Source organism: Bos taurus, chromosome 20 (assembly GCF_002263795.3).
Source record: "Bos taurus isolate L1 Dominette 01449 registration number 42190680 breed Hereford chromosome 20, ARS-UCD2.0, whole genome shotgun sequence".
Classification (NCBI taxonomy): Eukaryota; Metazoa; Chordata; class Mammalia; order Artiodactyla; family Bovidae; genus Bos; species Bos taurus.
This window is the reverse complement of record NC_037347.1, coordinates 34182168-34203773: the sequence shown is the minus strand read 5'-3', so window position 1 is coordinate 34203773 and position 21606 is coordinate 34182168. Positions and strand designations below refer to the sequence as shown.

Genomic DNA, 21606 nt, shown 5'->3' with positions numbered 1-21606 from the left:
ATATTGTATTTATAACTATTTGAAATGGCAACCCACTCCAGTATTCTTGCCTGGGAAATTCCAAGGATAGAGGAGTCTGGCAGGCTACAGTCCATGAGATCACAGAGTCAGACACAACTGAGTGACTGAGCATGCATTCACACACATCATTTACATCGTATTAGGTAATATAAAGGACTTCCCTGGTAGCTGAGATGGTAAAGAATCTGCCTGCAAATGCAGGAGACGGGTTCAGTCCCTTGGTCAAGAAGATCCCATGGAGAAGGGAATGGCAACCCACTCCAGTATTCTTGCTGGGAAATCCATGGACAGAGGAGCCTGGCAGGCTATAGTCCATGGGGTCACAAAGAGTCAGACACAACTGAGCCACTAACACTATACTATAGGTATTATAAGTTATCTAGAAATGACTTAAGGTATGTGGGAGGGTGTGCATAGGCTATATGAAAATACAATCCACTTAACATAAGGGACTTGAGCATTCAAGGATTTTGGCTTCCAATGGATATCCTAGAACCAATCTCCAGCAGATACTGAGAAACAACTGCATTAATACACTGTTACTTGCTTTTGGATAGTCAGTCTTAACAAAATATTATATATTTTATCATATTTTTTCACAGTCAAAAACCTAGTCAAAAACCTTAAAAGATTTAATTGTCAGGAGCTCAATGTTTTATTTTTTCATGTCCAACTCTTTGGGACCCCATGAACTGCAGCACATCAGGCTTCCCTGCCCTTCATTATCTCCCTGAGTTTACAACTTAGCAACTGAGCAACGATGTTTTATTATACTCCTCAATGTCCACGTTCAAAACATATTACAATTCTAGTTAACAGCATTGCATGGACAGAAAATGCAAGCAGTAGAGAACATCTCAAAGGGGAGTACATGCTAAAGATACTTTAAAAAGCCTTATTATATAAATTTTAATGTTTTTAAAAAAATGTTTTAATAATTTTTTAAAATAAATAAATACATGTTTAATAGAACTGTACATTTCCTTATTATACAGACACATACTTACTGTCTCTTCACCTTTCCAATACATTTATTTTCCAATTTTGGAATAGTAAGTATTCACTTTCTGCATTACTACGTCATTGAAATGCTAGTCAGAGCTGTGTCGGGTAGTACAAAGTGATTATCTTTCTTTTCTTGCATAATATATTTTTCTCCATAAATTATATTTGTCTTAATTTTTTCAAGTTATTTTACTTTTTAGAGCAGTTTTAATTTCCTAGAAAAACTGAGTAGAATAATTGTCTGAAGTTTGCGTACAAGGTTTGTATGTTTTTTAAATTCTTATTCAAGGTCTTCGCAAAGTGCTTCAATACACTCTCAAAACATTTAAGTACATTATGCTTTCAATTTTGTCATTTGGAAGAAAGCTTTCTGGAACTTTTAAGACTTCTCCTATCTTGATTGTCTTCTATGATGACTAAACAGTCCTCTGGATCAAGGATTAGATTATTTTTAAGTCTTTGAAGCCCTTCCCATCAGCAAAGTGACTAGCATATTGTGAGCCTTCTGTAAGTTATTAAACAATGACCCTACTACAAGAAGAAAGCAAGTGGGAAGCGTCTGCGTGATTGAGCTACTTACTCTGGAATATTCAACTAAACAGACAGTCCATAGTAGTTCAACAAGGGCTCCAGTTTATAGTAGTTCAACAGGGGCTCCTAGATCTGGAACTCTGGAGCTTTGCCTCACTGATCAATTCTTTCTATCAACTGACAATGCCATTTATTTAGCTGGTCTGTTATTTGGGTATCATATGTTACTGCCTGTGACATATTTGTCAGAATCAACCTTCTTGGTCTCCTACTCTTCCATTTTACAGAAACAGATAATGAAAAACAAAATACATAAGTACCATTGCATCATCATGGTCTGCAGAGCACATTTAAATGTCCCTGAAGATAATCAATGCAGTTAAATTGATCTCTGAAATCAAAAGAAAGAATCTCATTTCTTTCAACTTAATTGAAACTGTCCTAAAATTCAAATGCACTAACAGGTAAGAAAGGCAATTATATAATTCTTTTATGAATTTCATGTTTATGTTTCTCCTCCTTGCTGTAGAAACTCTTGTGTTTACAAGCAGTACCATAGGAAAAAGCAATGAGTAGATCAAATTTAAAAAGTGGAACCCCAGCTCCAGAATCTATTCATTAGGCAACTGAATAATTTCTCTGTTTCTACCTGATCATATTAAAAAAAATAAGAAGAATGAATATCCACTCTCAATTTCAGTACTGCCTTGACTACAGGACAGAAGAGAGTACAACAGCATTTTATAAATCTTAAAGCACACTGAAAATACTTTAATTAGATACCTGTGGTGGATTCATTTCGATATTTGGCAAAACTAATACAATATTGTAAAGTTTAAAAATAAAATAAAATAAAAAAATGATATTTTAGACAAAACCATGTGTTAAAGATTCATGAAATAAGAAAAAAATAAAAGGCCATAGATACAAAAATACTATAGGGTGGCCGTGAAGGATCATGGCTACTGAGCACAGGATCTAGAGAAAATCAACTATAGTTCAAATTCCAGCTTTACCACATACTAGCTGAGTGATGATAGATAATTTACAAATCCTTTCTTTTCTTGGTATTTTTATCTGTAAAATAGGAATAATAATAGAATATTAATGGAATGAAGTAAAAGAAGTATGTAAAGCATGTAACCCAGTATCAAGCATATGGTCATCATATAGTATAGATGAGATCTTTTTTCATTTGTTATTATTAGTGCTGAACAAGAACTGTAACTGGTCAGTTTAGTCAGTTCAGTTGCTCAGTCATGTCTGACTCTTTGCAATGCCATGGACTGAAGAACGCCAGGCCTCCCTGTCGATCACCAACTACCAGAGTTTACTCAAAACTCAAGTCCATTGAGTCAGTGATGTCATCCAATCATCTCATCCTCTGTCGTCCCCTTCTCCTCCTGCCTTCAATCTTTCCCAGCATCAGGGTCTTTACAAATGAATCAGTTCTTCACATCAGGTGGCTAAAGTATTGGAGTTTCAGCTTCAACATCAGTCCTTCCAATGAATATTCAGGACTGATTTCCTTTAGGATGGACTGGTTAGATATCCTTGCAGTCCAAGGGACTCTCAAGAGTCTTCTCCAACACCACAGTTCAAAAGCATCAATTCTTAGGCACTCAGCTTTCTTTGCAGTCCAACTCTCACATCCATACATGAGTATTGGAAAAACCATAGCCTTGACTAGATGGACCTTTGTCAGCAAAGTAATGTCTCTGCTTTTTAATATGTTGTCTAGGTTAGTCATAACTTTTCTTCCAAGGAGCAAGTGTCTTTTTATTTCATGGCTGCAGTACCACCTGCAGTGATTTTGGAGCCCAAAGAATAAAGTCTGCCACCATTTCCACTGTTTCCCCATCTATTTCCCATGAAGTGATGGGACTGGATGCCATGATCTTAGTTTTCTAAATGTTAAGTTTTAAGCCAACTTTTTCACTCTCCTCTTTCACTTTATTCAAGAGGCTCTTTAGTTCTTCTTCACTTTCTACCATAAGGGTAGTGTCATCTGCATATCTGAGGTTATTGATATTTCTCCCAGCAATCTTGATTCCAGCTTGTGTTTCTTCCAGTCCAGCGTTTCTCGTGATATACTCTGCATATAAGTTAAATAAGCAGGGTGACAATATACAGCCTTGACGTACTCCTTTTCCTATTTGGAACCAGTCTGTTGTTCCATGTCCAGTTCTAACTGTTGCTTCCTGACCTGCATACAGGTTTCTCAAGAAGCAGGTCAGGTGGTCTGGTATTCCCATCTCTAGAAGAATTTTCCACAGTTTATTGTGATGCACACAGTCAAAGGCTTTGGCATAGTCAATAAAGCAGAAATAGATGTTTTACTGGTAACTCTCTTGCTTTTTCGATGATCCAACAGATGTTGGCAATTTGATCTCTGGTTCCTCTGCCTTTTTTAAAACCAGCTTGAGCATCTAGAAGTTCCTGGTACACGTACTGGTGAAGCCTGGCTTGGAGAATTTTGAGCATTACTTTACAGTGTGTGAGATGAGTGCAATTGTGCGGTAGTTTGATCATTCTTTGGCATTGCCTTTCTTGGGATTGTAATGAAAACTGACCTTTTCCTGTCCTGTGGCCACTGCTGAGCTTTCCAAATTTGCTAGCATTTTTTTAAATTTTATTTTATTTTTAAATTTTACAATATTGTATTGGTTCTGCCATATATCGAAATGAATCCACCACAGGCATTCACAGTATCATCTTTTAGGATCTGAAATAGCTCAACTGGAATCCCATCACCGCCACTAGCTTTGTTTGCAGTGATGCTTCCTAAGGCCCACTTGACTTTGCATTCCAGGATGTCTGGCTCTAGGTGAGTGATCACACCATTGTGATTATCTGGGTTTGAGGATCTTTTTCAAAAACCTCTTCTTAATATCTTTTGCTTCATAATTTTATTTACCTTAATTCTTCTGCAAAAATCTATATCATTCTGTAGGACTGTTTTCTAGTTATAGGAAACATACAGTTATTTCATTAGAATAACTGATGACACATTGTAACATCATAGAATTTGAAGCTAAAATAAAACTTTAGAGGAGATTTCATCTAACTTACTTTGCAGATAAGAAAATGGAGGTACAGAGAATGCACCCAGTTGATTAAGATTACACCACTTGTAGTGGCAGCTTTTACAGTAAAATCAGAGCCTCTGACATCTAAGTACCAAAGATTGTTGTCTTCTGGATACCTTCAGTTATTTCCAAAGATATACCAAAAGCATCATCTTCTAAGTCATAAGAATTACTAGTTGTATATTCTATTTTAACAGTCAGTGGGTTTTTTTCCACACTGCTCTTTTGTGTAACTTTGTCATAGAATGTAAAAATTATTCAAACTACTATGTATTATATATATATATATATATATATATATATATATGGGAAGTTAGAAACTCACATTTTGCTAGTTATTAGTTACCACTTACTGGAAGTAGAGCTGCCTTGAGAAAGTCAACAACTCATAATATATTTTCAATTAGCTCCTGCAACTTTTCATTTTGAAGCTTTAAAATACTAGCTAAACCCACTACACTCATCTCAGTTTTGAATTATGATAATCCCCATTTGAAATGTGACTACAAAAATAGCTGGCTTTGCACTTACTCTACAATCTGTTGCATACTACATGATATTTTTAGTACCAACCTTACACAAAATGGGGGCTTCCCAGGTATCGTTAGTGGTAAAGACTTCGCCTGCCAGTGCAGGCGACCATAAGAGACTGAGTCAGGAAGATCCCCTGGAGGACAACGTGGCAACCCACTTCATTATTCATAGCTGGAGAATCCCATGGACAGAGGACCCTGGTGGGCTACAGTCCATAGGGTCACAACGAGTTGGACAAACTGAAGCAACTTAGCACACACACATGTATACAAAAATAATAAAACTAAATAGAATAGAAAACAAAAAAGAGGCAATTTAAAAAAAACCAGAAACTTGTAGGTAACCTCAACAACTTTCCACACTTTAGTAATTTCTATCTGGTGAAAAGAATCCATACAACTTCAAAACATTTCTGCCAAAATCCTGAGTTTCCCTGTGAGATGGGAGAATGACAGGTACATCCATCCTAAAATACAGTAAACCAGGACAATTGCCCCAGCACAGCCCTCAGGTGGCTTCATGCCAGCCACTGCTGCTAGGTGGATGAGCAGAAACTGAAGGAAGCAAGCAGTGACAAAAGACACATCTTAACAGCTCATCCTGATTTCACGAGAGTTCCTTGACATTGGTTTTGATCTAGTTTTATTAATATTTGGATACTACACAGTGAAGACTTGGAGAAGGAGAATCCACCAAGATTTGCACTGAGTATCTCCTTTTTGGTATAGTTTTTAATATTTGAAATCCCACAGGAAAGTTCAGAAAAGTAAGACAGTTTATTGATAAGAAATGAAAGCAATGCCATAGTGAAGTGAAAGAGTTAGTTGCTCAGTTGAGTCCCAACTCTTTGCGACCCCATGGACTGCACTCCACCAGGCTCTTCTGTCCATGGGATTCTCCAGGCAAGAATATTGGAGTGGGTTGCAATTTCCTTCTCCAGGGGATCTTTCCAACCCAGGGATTGAACCCAGATCTCCTGCATTGCAAGCAAATTCTTTACCATCTTAGTCATCAGGGAAGCCCTTCATTGATAAGAAATGAAACCAACATCATAATTTTTCTAAGTGTAATTTCATAAACTAATTATAATCTTTAATTGTGACTAAATTGTAAAATGATCTAGGGCAGGACCCACACCCCTTGCTATCTTCTTTCCTGATCCACTGTGTGACCTATGAGAAAGTGAGTGAAAGTCGCTCAGTCGTTTCTGACTCTGTAATCCCATGGACTGCACAGTCCATGGAATTCTCCAGGCCAGAACACTGGAGTGGGTAGCTTTTCCCTTCTCCAGGGAATCTTCCCAATCCAGGGGTCGAACCCAGGTCTCCTGCATTGCAGGCGGATTCTTTTACCAGTTGAACCACAGTGGAAGCCCAAGAATACTGGAATGAGTAGCCTATCCCTTCTCCAGGGCATCTTCCCAACTCAGGAATTGAACCAGGGTCTCCTGCATTGCAGGTGGATTCTTTACCAACTTAGCTACCAGGGAAGCCCTGTGACCTATAAGAGCCATCAGTAAACTAGAGCTGGAGCTCAGCCCTGTGCTGTTTCTGCTCTGCCTGGACTGCCTACTGGATGCAGGGGTGTGTGTGTGTATGTGTGTGCATGCATGCGTGCACACTCTCCTAAGGTCCACTGCACACTGCTCTCCATGTCGTCAACATATTATTCTTTTGGTCATAAATTCCCTTTGAGTTCAGCTAAGGTAATGGAGTCAGCCTATTTAATACAGAGGCAGTCAGTGGTTTGCCTCTGTATTAAAAAAGTCTATTTCTTTATTTTCAATATGGGACAGCTTTTTTTTTTAAAACAGAAGTTAGTCTATTTCCCAAAGGATAAGTTCATGTCTGTTGAAAGGAAACCAAAAGTATAAAGATCACATGTTATTTATTCATTATGTTTTGTAATTATAGGAAATTTTCAGGATATACAAAATTATAGGAATTTTTAAGCATATTCAAAAGGTAGAAACAATAATGTGACCTATTCCCATATGCCCATTACTCAGCTTAAACAATGAATTCAGGCAAATCTACATCTGTTATGAATTCAAAGCAAATCTACATCCTTTACCTACTCATTCTCCTCATCGTGGTTTTGAAGAAAACATTATTATGTATTTCAAACATTTCAATATTTTATCTTTAAAAGATAGGGATGCTTTTCAAAACATACATAATCATAATACCATTATAGACTTAAAATAATCAAGAATAATTCCTTAGTATCAGCCAGTATCCAGTGAGAACCTCTGCTTGCAGCTATAACAGAGGAGCTTGTAACAAAACAGTTCAGCTTACCAAGGACTAGAAAAGACGGATGAGATACACCTCTGATGCTTGAAGTTGTTCGGGAGTTTTGGGGGCAGGCAGGACTTGAAGGGTCAGGACCCCTAGGAAGGAAGCTCACTGAGGGAAGCTTAACATTCTTCATGCTGCTACTTCTTTGACAGCATATGCCAGTTCTTCTACTTCAAAAGTGAGAGTCTGAGAACTTATGTAAAAGTAGGTAGTGACCCTTACTAAGGGGTAGACAAGGGAACAGAGATTGGAATCTCCTTGGACTGGGAAAAAAAAGTTGGAATTTAAACCTGCTAAAACAACCAGGACTTGAGAAGCTGAGATTCTTGGGCAAAGAGAAAACAAGAAAAGCAGTCAGTTCAACACTCTTTGCTGGTTTTCCCCTTGAGTCAGGTGCCACATCTTTACACATGCAGGGCAAGAATCCAAGAATCCAAGTGAATGCAGGGGGAAAGCCAAGTAGTACTTTCAGCATTCTTACAAGGCTAGGGAGACCCAAAAAATGGAGTTCTGGGTCTTCCCAGACTTGAGATTCTTGATCTGAACCCCAGAGGGTCGCACCCTAGCCGGGGAAAAACAGAAGTAAACTGAGTGAGTAATACAGGGTGATCAGTTGATAATTAGTCAAATTAATAGGGTGTCTCCTTTCAAAAGGAAGAGCAGCAACTTTTCAAACACAATGTTGGACAATATGCCAAGAAACATGACCAAAACTAAAAATACTCACAGGTGTTTTAGATATTAGAATTACCAGAAACAGTTTTAAAAAAAAAATAACTGTGATTAATATTACATTCACAAAAATATGCATCAAACTGGAAAATTTGAGAACTGGAAAATGTTTTCTTAGAAAAAGAACTGTACATTCTAACAGAAATAAGTCAATAGAGAGAGAATCAACTCACCACTAATTGGCTACCCTGAGGCACAGTTCACATAGAAAAGACAAGATAAACAACTTTTTTTCTTTATTTACAAGTTTTCAAAATAATAACTTGGTTTACCAGCATCTTTCAACAGTGGCCATTTATATTTGAAGTAGCATCATGAATTCATGGATTTGAAACATTTGATATATCTAGCTCATTTTATTTGTAACACTTTGGTGCTCCAATTAATGGAAGCTTATTCAAATTGACTCCAAAAAGGTTCAGGAGAACCCTTTTGCTATCATCTTAGTTTTCACTGATAACTTCCCAGGCCACAGATTTGAAGTCCAAATCATTTTCAAGGAAATAGAAGCATTATTAGAACATATACATGCGCATACCCACATATGTTTGTGTCTCTGTATATATACATATGTATATATATTAGAAATATTATGCAGAATAGTCACAGTGACTGACTGAAAATAAATGAGGAAAATCTAACATTAAAGGATAGATGAAATCCCTCTACTTACAATACAGTTCCATCAACTACCTGCCCTCCCCTGGTGGCGGTGGTTCAGTGACTAAGTTGTGTTCTACTCTTGGGTCCCCATGGACTGTAGCCCTCCAGGCTCCTCTGTCCATGGGATTTCCCAGGCAAGAGCACTGGAATGGGTTGCCATTTCCTTCTCTAGGGGATCTTATTGACCTATGGTCGAACCCACATTTCTTGAATTGGAGGGCGGATTTTTTACTGCTGAGCCATCAGAGAAGCCCACTGTTTGCCCTAACTACCATATACTTTGTAGCCCTTTATATGTATCTACAAGAGAAGAAGGAGAAAAGATGCCAGTGTTATTTCTTCTTTGAGGACTGATAAAGAGGAAACTGTCTTAAGATACAGTGAAGCAACTATTTTTAAACTCTTGCATCATGCAGGCTGAGTTGGGTCTATGTAAAAAAAAAATTATGTGAATATAGGAAGGTAAGGAGAGTGGAGGAAAAACAGAATTTCTGAATAAGATTATAGCATTGCCTTTTAAAGCAAAAAACTATTTCTTGGGTGCATGTGATGGTGTGGGGACAAACCCTCTGGAAAAAAAAAAAAAAGAAGATAAACAGGATGATTTTTAGGCATGTGGTTCTTTCCAAACTTCTAATTTCATAGGATCATTTCACCAAAAATAAAATTGTCATAGTTTCTTATTGTTTGTCATGTTAAGGCTGGATAATTGGCATCCTATTGTTTGTACAGGACAAAATATTACAGGAAAAAACACCACGTGACTTGGGTGTCTCTGGGTTCTCGTGGGAACGAGAAGGTTCTTAGTGAGAAAGAGAAAATATTCAAACAGCATAACCACAAGCTCACTAATGGCCATTTTCTGCTTAAATGTGGGAATTGAGGGTATTTTGCATGTTTCATTTATTTTTCAAACATTTGAAAATACATTTTTTTTTTCAAAAGTAAAGCAGGAAGACTGGAATATTTATTATAAGTTTTGTCATCGTTTTTGCTTTGGTATAAACATTTGCAGCATTCAGAGAAAAGTATAATTAAAGCTATGCACTTTGTAATCTGCACTTATTTAGTTTTGTGTAATTGCCTTAGTCAGGTAAGCCTTTCCCAATTATTTGTGGTTGTGAAAAATAATAATAGTAACATCAATGGGGTATAGTATTAGTTTCCTCCTGCCGCTGTAACAGATTGCCACAAACTTAGTGGCTTAAAACAACACAGATTTATTGTACAGTTCTGGAGGTCAGAGGTGTACAGTGGATCTCAGGAGACTCAAATCCAGGCTCAAATCAGTCAGTAGGGCTGCACTCCTGAAGGCTCTAAGACAGAATCCATTTCCTTTCCTTTTATAGCTTTTAGGTATTGCCTGCATTCACTGGCTCACAGCCCTCTATTACTGTAACCTCTGACCCCTGGTCACATCTCTTTCCCTGGTTCTGATTCTCCAGCCTCCCTCTTTCACATATGAAGACCTTGTGGTTACACTGGGCTCAAAGGATAATTCAGGAAAATCTTTCCATCTTAAGATGCTTAATTTAATCACATCTGCAATGTCCTCTTTACCATAGGTAATATATTTACAGGTTCCTGGAATGAGTACACAGACATCTCTTCTTTACATCCTTTTCCCTCTACCATATTTACTCAATGTAAAGTCTCCAAATAGGCATTAAAAGAGAACAGCTCATGTGGTCAGGTTATTTGGGGAGAACAGAGCAGGGCTCTTGGCAGTTCAGGAGTCAGCTGCCTGAGCTTCCCTCAGGAAAGACTGGACTTGAGCCAAAGCCACCTCATGCTGTCCCTCAGGTCCATTTTTTTTTTTTCTGACTTGTTTTCTGTGTCAAATCCATCAAAGCTGTTACCCCTCAAATACTATGAGTTGGGCCTGTGGTCTGCTTTGTAGTTTTCAACATTGCTATACGTTTTGGTGTGAGTCCACATGTGGGCATGCATGTGCATAAGTGTGTGTGACTTCATACATCTTTAGTTGAAAGTCGAGAGCACAATCATGGGCTGCCACCAGGACAACTAGAAGTCTTCCCGTCCCCTTTGAGTTTTAGTTTTATTTGCCGTCACTGTCATTACTGCCTTTTTAAATTTGATTTTCAGTTTTCTGAATATCATGTCCACTTTAGGTTTTATGCTCACTGTAACCAATTATGTCATGGAATCTAAGGCTAGCATTTCTTCAAGACATTACTTTGTTCATAGTAAACAAAATCAAAGATAAGCTTTTGAGCAGGTGCAACACCTCAGACATCACTACTTGATGCAGATTCTATTTACCAATGAGCTCTGTTGCACCTTCAAGGTCCTTCCCATTCCCTCCTTTTGGGGAGCCACTATCAACCAATGCAGACATGTGATATTAAGTTTGTGTGCCGTCATGGGTAGAATGATCTCATTTTGCTTGAGTGGTTTGTTCAGTTAACAAGTACTTATTAAGCCTCTACTATGCACTAGGCACTGTGATCTTTCCTGGAGATAAATGGTAAATAAAAGTATATCCCATGTCATCAAGAAGCACTCAGTTTATTGGTAGAGACAAAGTTACACACAAAGGGAAAGGTGCTAAACAGATGTAAGCCCAGGATGCCCTAGGAGCACCTGGACCAAGCATCCATCATTATGCCGAGGGTCAGGAATGACCTCTTAAAGGACACAGAGACCCAATGGATAAATGGGAGTTCATCAAGCAGAGAAGAGAGACAGAGATCCCTGGTATTCCTTAAGCCCTTCTTAGCCTTTGCCCCATTTACCTCATTGCTGTTTAACCACTTCTCTGGTAAATTCTTTCTCCCAAGAACTCCTGTGCCTCAGGTATTTTGTGGAAGTGTGGACGCCAGAAATGTTATTATCTCATGGTGAATCACTTCTCTTTGGTGGTGGTGCTGAAATCACAAAGAAATGACATAAACTTGCCGCAGTTCTTACTTGGGAAAACCTCCAAAAAGCCTCTTTACTCTTCTTTCTTTTTATAGAACTCTGCCCTCCATTGTCTCCTTAGGGGGGAGGAATCCCTGAGCCAAGTTCTTCAGCCTCAGTGAACTTCTCTGAACTCCTTTACGTTGGTCTAGATGAGCCTCCTCTACCCACCCAAGTCTGCTTTCATTGGGACCTCCACAGCAAAGCGATTTTGAGACTTCAAATCAGAAAGACAACCTCTTATGGCATCCTCATTAAGTGTATATATTGATTTAGTGATCATATGGGAAGAGATGTGCTCTGAGGATGTTTTTCTCTGATAGTTTCTTCATGGAAATGGCTCTGAGGTGAGTTTGGAAGAGTCAACAATGTACAAACATATGGAATAATGGTCAAGAAATATGGGCAAGAATCCGCTGCCCTCAAACTTCTTTTTCTCTATCTCAGCCTAGCTTTTGCTTCCTTAATTCAATGTCACTACTTTTGAGTTGCCCACATGAATGTTTCTAGAGTGAATCACACTAGATCTACAGTACAAGCTTAATAACATCAACCTCCTCTGATATTCTAGCTTAAATGTCTCCCAGTTTTGTTTTTGCTTCTGCTTTTAGATTAGCTACAACTAGCCGAGAAATGGTCTACTGAAACTAGAACCTTGCACAGAAATTTTCAGGTAGGACGTGTTTAAAAGGATTTGAATGAAAAATCACCATCAGAGCAAAACAGTTCTCCAGTTATACTTTCCATTAAATATTAAGTATGCAATGGGGAAACAAGTTGAAAATATAAATGTATAATAATTGAATTATTACAAGTTTAGAAGCCGAAGAGACACATAAACATGTTTCATATGTGAACTAAGTATCTCCTCCCCCTCTACTTTCACTGGCAGGAAATACATTAGTATATGCTGTTTCTGCTTAAGTCTGAGAAGAAAAGGCCAAGTGACAGCTTTAAAAGTTGACCTTGAATAAGTTATCAGTTGCAGCACTTCTCTAAATCTTGGACTCAATTTACTCTGTTTAAGTGTAGCCTCTTTTATGTTTATCCTTAGATATTTTAACAAAGCGTCATAATGTTATTTTTATTGTGTAATCACATGAACAAACATACTACTTTTAACTCTTACTAATCACCTGCTTTTAACTCTCATTTAATCACCTGGTTGGTGAGTCTAGGACAGTACAGCAAATTATTAGCCTAAAACTGCAAACCAGAGAGTTAAAAAATAATAAAACAAAATAAAGAATTTTAAAAAAGCAACCCTACACATCAGAGTTGTGAAACAATTGCAAGCATTTCAAAATATGTATTGAAATAATAAAATCTCAGTGAACTGAACCTAAACGGCACACATGTAAACTGCTGGATCTTTTAACTATGAGAAGTATTTTTAGTATTTAACTTTTTACAAGGAAGGATATGCTGCTGCTGCTAAGTCAACTTCAGTCATGTCCAACTCTGTGCGACCCCATAGACAGCAGCCCACCAGGCTCCCCCGTCCCTGGGATTCTCCAGGCAAGAACGCTGGAGTGGGTTGCCGTTTCCTTCTCCAATGCAGGAAAGTGAAAGTGAAGTCCCTCAGTCGTATCCGACTCTTGCGACCCCATGGACTGCAGTCTACCAGGCTCCTCTGTTCATGGGATTTTCCAGGCAAGAGTACTGGAATGGGGTGCCATTTCCTTCTCCGGGAAGGATATGAGAAAGTGAGAAAACGTACTCTATTCAGAGATTCATAAACAAGGGAGTTTTCAGCATAAGTCCCGGGGATGAGAACACATTCTGTCTAGCCTCCCAAGCTTCTGTACTATAGTGCTCTGTGTTTAATCTGCAGGCTTCAAAGTGAGGAGAATGATTTAATGCATTTGAGAAAACATTTTGAATACCAGCTTTAAAGCAAAAAGGGGTTTTCCACGTTAGCCACAGCTGCCCACAAAATACCAGTTAACAATTTGCCCCATTTCCTAGCTATTCTAGTTGAGGTTTTAATGTACACAGCTAATAAAGCATCTTTCATATTGTAGTTGGAGCATCCCGACCCATTCATGGACCACTGACTTAGAAACAATCTTGTCTGCCATTGCTTCTGTGGCATGAGGTCTTGAAATGATCAGTTATCTCGTAGGATGACTCACATCACTAGCTCAATGTGGTTTCACACTACCGAGAGAACACAGTGCCAGCACATGCCCAGTAACTCACAGCATAGTCATTTCCCTGAAATCTTTATAAGAAGTGCCCCTCCATCTGGTGTAAAAATACATTATTCATTCAATACACATCCTATTCACTAAATAGGGAGAATATCATCCCTACACTTCCATTTATACTCAAACCATGTCACTTGGGTAATTGTGACTTCTCTGGTTTTATACTTTGAGATTTTGTAAGCATTTTATATCTTCCTTTTGAAAATTGCATTTTATTAAATATTCGACCAGAGATCTAATTTTCCATTTCCTTTTCTCTCCCCTGAGTCTCTGTATCATGCTCACATTTAAGTCACAGGTACACTTGGAAAGCTTAACTTTACTTCTGAGTCATGTTGCTGGGCAACTAAAATCTCCCTCCAATCCCAAGGGGCTCACTCCCCTACAGTTTCTCTTCTCGTCTAAGGACACCAGAATAGAATGAGTAAACTGTGCTCACTGTATTTCCAATTATGTGGGTTTTTAGTGTTATCTGCTTCCAGGAACATTTATGACAACACTTGGATTCTAGGATCCACTCTAATACATATACTCTAGTAAAAACTGGAAGAGTCTCTGCTGCTGCTAAGTTGCTTCAGTCGTGTCCGACTCTGTGCAACCCCGTAGATGGAGGCCCACCAGGCTCCCCTGTCCCTGGGATTCTCCAGGCAAGAACACTGGAGTGGGTTGCCATTTCCTTCTCCAACGCATGAAAGTGAAAAGTGAAAGTGAAGTCGCTCAGTCGTGTCCAACTCTAGCGACCCCATGGACTGCAGCCCACCAGGCTCCTCTGTCCATGGGATTTTCCAGGCAAGAGTACTGGAGTCGGGTGCCATTGCCTTCTCTGGAAGAGTCTCTAGGTGTTCACAAATATATATATATATATATATATTTCATATTTTATATATGTTTATTTCTTTCAGTATGATAGAACCAATACTCAGGTTAGGAGATCAAGGTTTAAGTTGAATATCTATGTAACCTTGGGTTTCAGAACAACACAGACCTTCTGCTACTGCATCACCTAGTCTTGAGACCAGAGGCAGTAGGAACAGTTTGAGAATACAAACCCAAAGAACCCCATGAAGCAAGTAAAATCCCCAAGTGCAACATCAAGAGGAAGAGGCTTATAGAACCAAGAAATGACACAGAAGAGATCTTGTTTATTAATTTAATCAGGATATTTTATTATATCAAGAGATCTGAATATCTTACAGATCTGTCAATTGCTCTTCATTCCTACTGTTAGTTTCCTAATTCAGGCAATCACAAGGCTTTCCCAGATCACTCCAACCTCCCCTACATGGTCTCCCTAATATCCAGGCCAGATTCCCTCTTCTCCACTATCCACTGAATAGCCTGATGAATTCCTCTGATTAAAATGCTAAAGTGCCTCCTCACTGCCCTCAAGTAAAGCTGATCTCCTCAGTATGGAACACAAGCTTTCTCCCTTTGCTCGTGCTTGCTTTCCTAACACTACCCCTTGACCATCTCCTACTGCCTTGCCATCTAAAGTCCAGTCTGACTGAATGACATCTACAGCTTCCTACTTCCCAACTCTCTGTAAAAGCTCTGCTTTCTACTATGGATACCATCTCACTCCCAACACCTCTGTTCTTACCTAAACAAATCTTACTCATTTTCCAGATTAGATGATGCTTCCTAAAAACTGAATTAAAGTGGCCCTTCATTGCCCAAATACCAAGATAGCACAGGTACTGACACACAGGGCAGCTCTTCATCCTATGAGTTCTGAACAACTCACAAAACTCTAAAGTCCGCAAGCAAGGAACTATAACAGTTGAGTGTTGAGACCATGTGTTCAGACTCTAAAGCTACAACAAATATATTTTCCTTTTCCCTCTGAGGGAATCAAGGGATAAGCTCATATACTCATTCAATCACCTTTAGTGAGGAGTTCCAGTGCCACAGCTTTAAATGGCATTTTTCTCAACATATGAGATGACTTTGACATTAAACCCACAAACTCAGGATACAAGAAATGTAAAATCCTTTTTTTTATGTTCACTTTGCACTCTGTGGTAGCAACTTAATCTTGTCAATTCTGGGTCATCTCATTCAAGTCAGTTCCATCTTTTCCTTGGAGTTGCACCCAAGTTGGAAGGAGAAGCACTGATTCTGCACTGAGGCAATGGAAATGGGGACGGAAATCTGATCCTCTGTCATCACCAGATATCCACTGGCTCCTTTGTTCATGGGTCTACACATCGGTAGCATCTTCCTCACTCCATCCCAAGGCCTCTCTGGATCTGATTCTATAATATGTCAGTTACGTTAAAACTCGCTCAGGCATACTGAAAACACTTGGTTGTTCCCTGAACCAAAAGAGCATGGGAAAATTCTATGAAGTTTCCTCAGGTTTGTATGCCTAGACATTCTGTAAAACTGTTTACTCGAGTGCTTCTATGAAACACTTCTGTAAATGTTGATGCCAACTTCTACAAGTTTTAGCAGCCCTCTGACTTCATTTACTAACAAGGATACAAATAGATTTTTCACAGGTCATTCTGAATCTAGTGTGACATTTTGTGTGTTTCCTATATATTTTGTCCAACCCTGGATTCAACACCAGGCAGAAAGTTCATAGGGTGACTCAACTCTGTCTAGCTTATTCTCTGATTTTAATTTTCTTCTTTCTCCTAGTCAGGAAAAATTCCTCTGCTCTGGGTGCCAGTCATTATATTCTTCTCTGTCATTTGTCTCATGTTTTGAAATCAGGGTGTTTTTGAAGCCATATTTCAAACTATTTATGTTCTCTGCTTTCTGCGTGTAATTTACTCCCTGAGGCATATATATAGAATGTCACAGTTTCCCAGGTATGAACAAGTCACAAAACAAAAGGAGCTATGGTGAGGGGGTACCAATTAATATCTCAAGATATTATTCGACCTTATAAATCACTACCTATGAGCCTAAATTTCTAAAAGCAGAGTTTTCCAGTAAGTGCTGGCAGAACTCACTAGAATACCTCGTGGAAATGTCCTGATTTCTTCCCACTCTTCCCTCCTAAATTAGAGTTCAATTTCACCCTTGTATTGTTCTGACGCAAATCAGCAGAACTGGAGGGAAATGACATAAATACCAAGAAAGAATGAATTTGCTCATGAAGCTTCTTGCATCTGTGTAGGCCCTTTTTAGGCTCAGTCATTGGCTTGTGATAGGACAGAAGCCAGGCCAAGCTTCCACAACAAACAGGAGAGAACAGAGAAAAGATTTCTGCACAGTCTCTTTACAAATCCAAGAAGCGGGAAGTGAAAGAGGTAGAAGAGCATTGCCCCTCGAATGTTAAGGCACGACAACTTTTTTCATCAAAAAATTCAAAGAAGAAATAAATGAACGAGTGACTAAGCTAATAAATAAAGGGACTTCCCATGGTTCAGTGGTTAAGAATTCACCGGCCAGTGCAGGGGATGTGGATTCGATCCCTGGCTGGGGAACTAAGCCTACACGTTGCAATTACTGAGCCTGTGCAGCACAACTGAAGCAAAGCTTGCATGTCGCAACAAAGGTCCTTCATGCAGCAACCAAGACTTGACACAACCAAATAAATAAATGCATTTTTAATTAATAAATAAATTAGTGAATGAATGAAGAAAGTATGAAAGCTAGGAAACTGTAAAAGGAAAGGAAAACTGAAAAAAAAAAAACAAAACTGGAATTTAGGGTTTGTGAACTGGACATGGAACAACAGACTGGTTCCAAATAGGAAAAGGAGTACGTCAAGGCTGTATATTATCACCCTGCTTATTTAACTTCTATGCAGAATACATCATGAGAAACACTGGACTGGAAGAAACACAAGCTGGAATCAAGATCACCGGGAGACATATCAATAACCTCAGACATGCAGATGACACCACCCTTATGGCAGAAAGTGAAGAGGAACTAAAAAGCCTCTTGATGAAAGTGAAAGAGGAGAGTGAAAAAGTTGGCTTAAAGCTCAACATTGAGAAAACAAAGATCATGGCATCCGGTCTCATCACTTCATGGGAAATAGGTGGGGAAACAGTGGAAACAGTGTCAGACTTTATTTTTTGGGGCTCCAAAATTACTGCAGATGGTGATTGCAGCCATGAAATTAAAAGACGCTTACTCCTTGGAAGGAAAGTTATGACCAACCTAGATAGCATATTGAAAAGCAGAGACATTACTTTGCCAACAAAGGTTCATCTAGTCAAGGCTATGGTTTTTCCTGTGGTCATGTATGGATGTGAGAGTTGGACTGTGAAGAAGGCTGAGCGCCGAAGAACTGATGTTTTTGAACTGTGGTGTTGGAGAAAACTCTTGAGAGTCCCTTGGACTGCAAGGAGATCCAACCAGTCCATTCTGAAGGAGATGAGCCCTGGGATTTCTTTGGAAGGAATGATGCTAAAGCTGAAACTCCAGTACTTTGGCCACCTCATGCGAAGAGTTGACTCATTGGAAAAGACTCTGATGCTGGGAGGGATTGGGGGCAGGAGAAGGTGACGACAGAGGATAAGATGGCTGTATGGCATCTCTGACTCGATGGACGTGAGTCTGGGTGAACTCCGGGAGTTGGTGATGGACAGGGAGGCCTGGCATGCTGCAACTCATGGGGTCACAAAGAGTTGGACACGACTGAGCGACTGAAGTGAACTGAACTGAACTGAAGACATACAAACACATTTGGCTGGAAATGTCATTGCCTTTGATCAAGATGTATAAATTGTTAAACATATATCATTCTAAGTATGTTTGAGTCCAACAAAATAATGCATTTGAAAGTATGTCATAGGCTACAAAAGGGCCATAAAAGGAATATTATTGCTATTTTCACTAGTGTTACCCTATGTTAATTGTGTAGATTTCAAAAAAGGGAGAACTCCATCAACACATGAGTGTTTGTGGAGTGCCTAATGTGGCTCATTTGCTACAGAGGTTAGAGCATTTTCAAAATCCAGGAGAACATGGGAAAGAAGCCCATATGGGCAGCTGGTTTGTCAAGCAAGACATTCTCCAGATGAGCAAATAAGAATCCAGTCACCCAAAGGAGTGGAAACACCACAGCTGAAGTTTCCAAACCAGTCACTGATGCTGAACATTCACAAATGGCTGTGTTACCAGGAATTCTTACAGACTTTTTCCTGTTTCATCTAAAGCAGCAGACATAGATTAAGGCTGTGCCCAGCCCTTTGTTCAGGAACACAAATATTTGTATTTGTTTTCATTCTTTTTGCTTGTCATTTACTCTTTTCTCTTTGCAGCTTGTGTTGTGCTCAGTCATGTCTGACTCTTTGCAACCCCGTGGACTGTATCCTGCCAGGCTCCTCTGTCCATGGAATTTTCCAGGCAAGAATACTGGAGCAGGTTGCCACTTCCTACTCCAGGTGATCTTCCTGCCCCAGGAATCGAACTTGCGTCGCTATATCTCCTGCATTAGCAGGCAGATTCTTTACCACTGTGCCACCTCTTAGTCTCATTTTAAAAAGGAATCTGAAATTCATGGCCAAGAGCTCAAAATAACACAAAACAGAAATAAGTACATGAAGAAATCAGCACAATTCAAGCCTTATTAAGTATGATTGTTACAAGATTCACAATGTCCATAAGATAATGAAACAAGTTTTCAGGAGAAACATTTCAAATAGAAGCAGTATTGAGTCACTTGTCTTCAGCAGTCTACACACTGTAGGATCATTGCAATAGAAACTTCCAGGTTCCCCTGCCAATATTAGAGACAAATTCCAGCCTAATCCGATTCTTATGGACAAAATTTCTTTGTGGATGTACCATTAAACACAAAGCACATTGACAGAGAAGAATTCTCATCTTGCTAAGGAATCTGCTTGTTATATCACTAATTTGAAGCACCTGCTGCTTTAATAGAGGGTGGAGGGTTTTTTGGTTTTTACTTTATTTCATTGAATGTTTTCTGCTTGTCTCATGATTTGTACCCCTATGATGAGTCTGTTTTCATGCTCTTGACCCTACTTTTATGGGTGTTAATTGATGAAGTTTATTCTTGTTCTCTTTAATGTCTCCTATTCCTACCCTCTTGTATTATCTAAATGTCAACTCTTTCTTCATCTCATCTCTTCCCAGCTGCTCTCAATATCCTTATAGGGGCCTGACGGCTGGGCTGGGCTGAAACTCTCCCAAATCAATGAGAAGGCAAAAGGCCAGTATAAACCAGGCTCCATGAGCAGCCTGCTCATTTCAGAAAATTGGCCTTTCACTGCCTGGTGGATGAAGCCGTTCCTTATGTGGGCATCTCTAACGTTGTTTGCTATGCACACTGAAATTCTTAGGTAGATGGAAATTTGTAAACACCTTAGATTCCCTCCTTCCCTCACACTCTACTACCCTAAGAAGAATTTCACCTACCACCCTTAAACAGGTGCTTTTCTTTGCTCCTGCACTGGGTATGCTCAGTCATTCAGTCAGGTCCGACTCTTTGCAGCCCCATGGACTGTAGCCCGCCAGGCTCCCTTGTCCATGGAATTTTCCAGCCAAGAATATTGGAATGAGTTGCCATTTCCTCCTCTAGAGAATCTTCCCAGCCCAGGGACTGAACCCCCATCTCTTGCATCTCCTGCACTGGCAGGTGGGTTCTTTACCACCAGCACTACCTGCTTTGCTCCTGACTTCTCTTGAAAAACTTCAAAGCATTTGTTTGCCCTTCTCACTCTAGTTTTCTATTGTTGTCATAACAATTTGCCACAAATGTAGCAGCTTAAAAGTGCATCCACTTAACTGTCTCACAGATCTGTAGAATTTGAGCACAATGGCCTCACCAGTCTAAAAGCAACATGTCGCCGGGGGTTGTCCTTTACTGGGCCATCAGGAGAAGAATCTGCTTCCAAGCCCACAGAGATTGTTGGTAGAACCCAGTTCTTTTCAACTGTAGGACTGAAGTACTGTTTCCTTGCTGACTGTCAGCTGGGGGCTACCTTCAGCTCTTGGAGGCCTCTTTCTCATCCTCCCACATGGGGCCCTACCTCTCAGAACAAGGAAGAGCACACCGAGTCCTTCTCATGCTTAGAAGCTCTCTGATTTCCTTTTCTGTTGCATCTCTTTCCAACTCAATAAAAGAAAGTTCTGTGTTTTTAAGGATTTATTTTAGATTGGCCTCACCTGAAAAAATTCAAAACAATTCTCTATTTTTAAGTCTGTAACTTTCATTAAATCTGCAAAGTCTCTTTTGCCCTGTAAAGTAACGAATCACAGGTTGCAAGTGATTCAGGCATCAGTTGGATCCATCTTCTGTGGACCATCTTCTGTGGATTATTATTCAGCCTATCGCACACTCTCTCCCATCCTCAGTTAGAAGGCTCCATACAATTCCCATTTGGAGTTTCTCAAAGTGTCTAAACTCCCAAAAGACTTCTGTGAATTCCTGCCGTTCTCCCCGTCAAACCCAATCAAACTAGGTAATAAAACCATTAGCCAGTTCTCAAAGTGATGAGACTTTTCCTTGTTACCCTGTGTTCCTGTGAGCAGTCCCACCATCTCCCAGAGACACATCTGCATCACTGCTTCATGAGGTATTTTAACATATCTGCCCCCCTACCCTCTTCCTTCTCCAACCTTCAAGCCAGCTCTTTTGACACTTGTTTTTAATAAAGAGGCTAGGAAAAG

General features: G+C 39.4%; 1 long non-coding RNA gene across 2 annotated transcripts in view; it reads right to left on the bottom strand.

Annotated features, from left to right (window-relative positions):
* The window catches only part of LOC104975271 (uncharacterized), a 193394-nt gene that overhangs the window by 40319 nt on the left and 131469 nt on the right, over window positions 1-21606 (bottom strand). For both annotated transcript variants that reach the window (XR_813787.4, XR_009491963.1), the window contains exon 3: window positions 11632-11763. This is a non-coding gene — a long non-coding RNA (uncharacterized lncRNA). The remainder of the gene's footprint in view (window positions 1-11631; window positions 11764-21606) is intronic.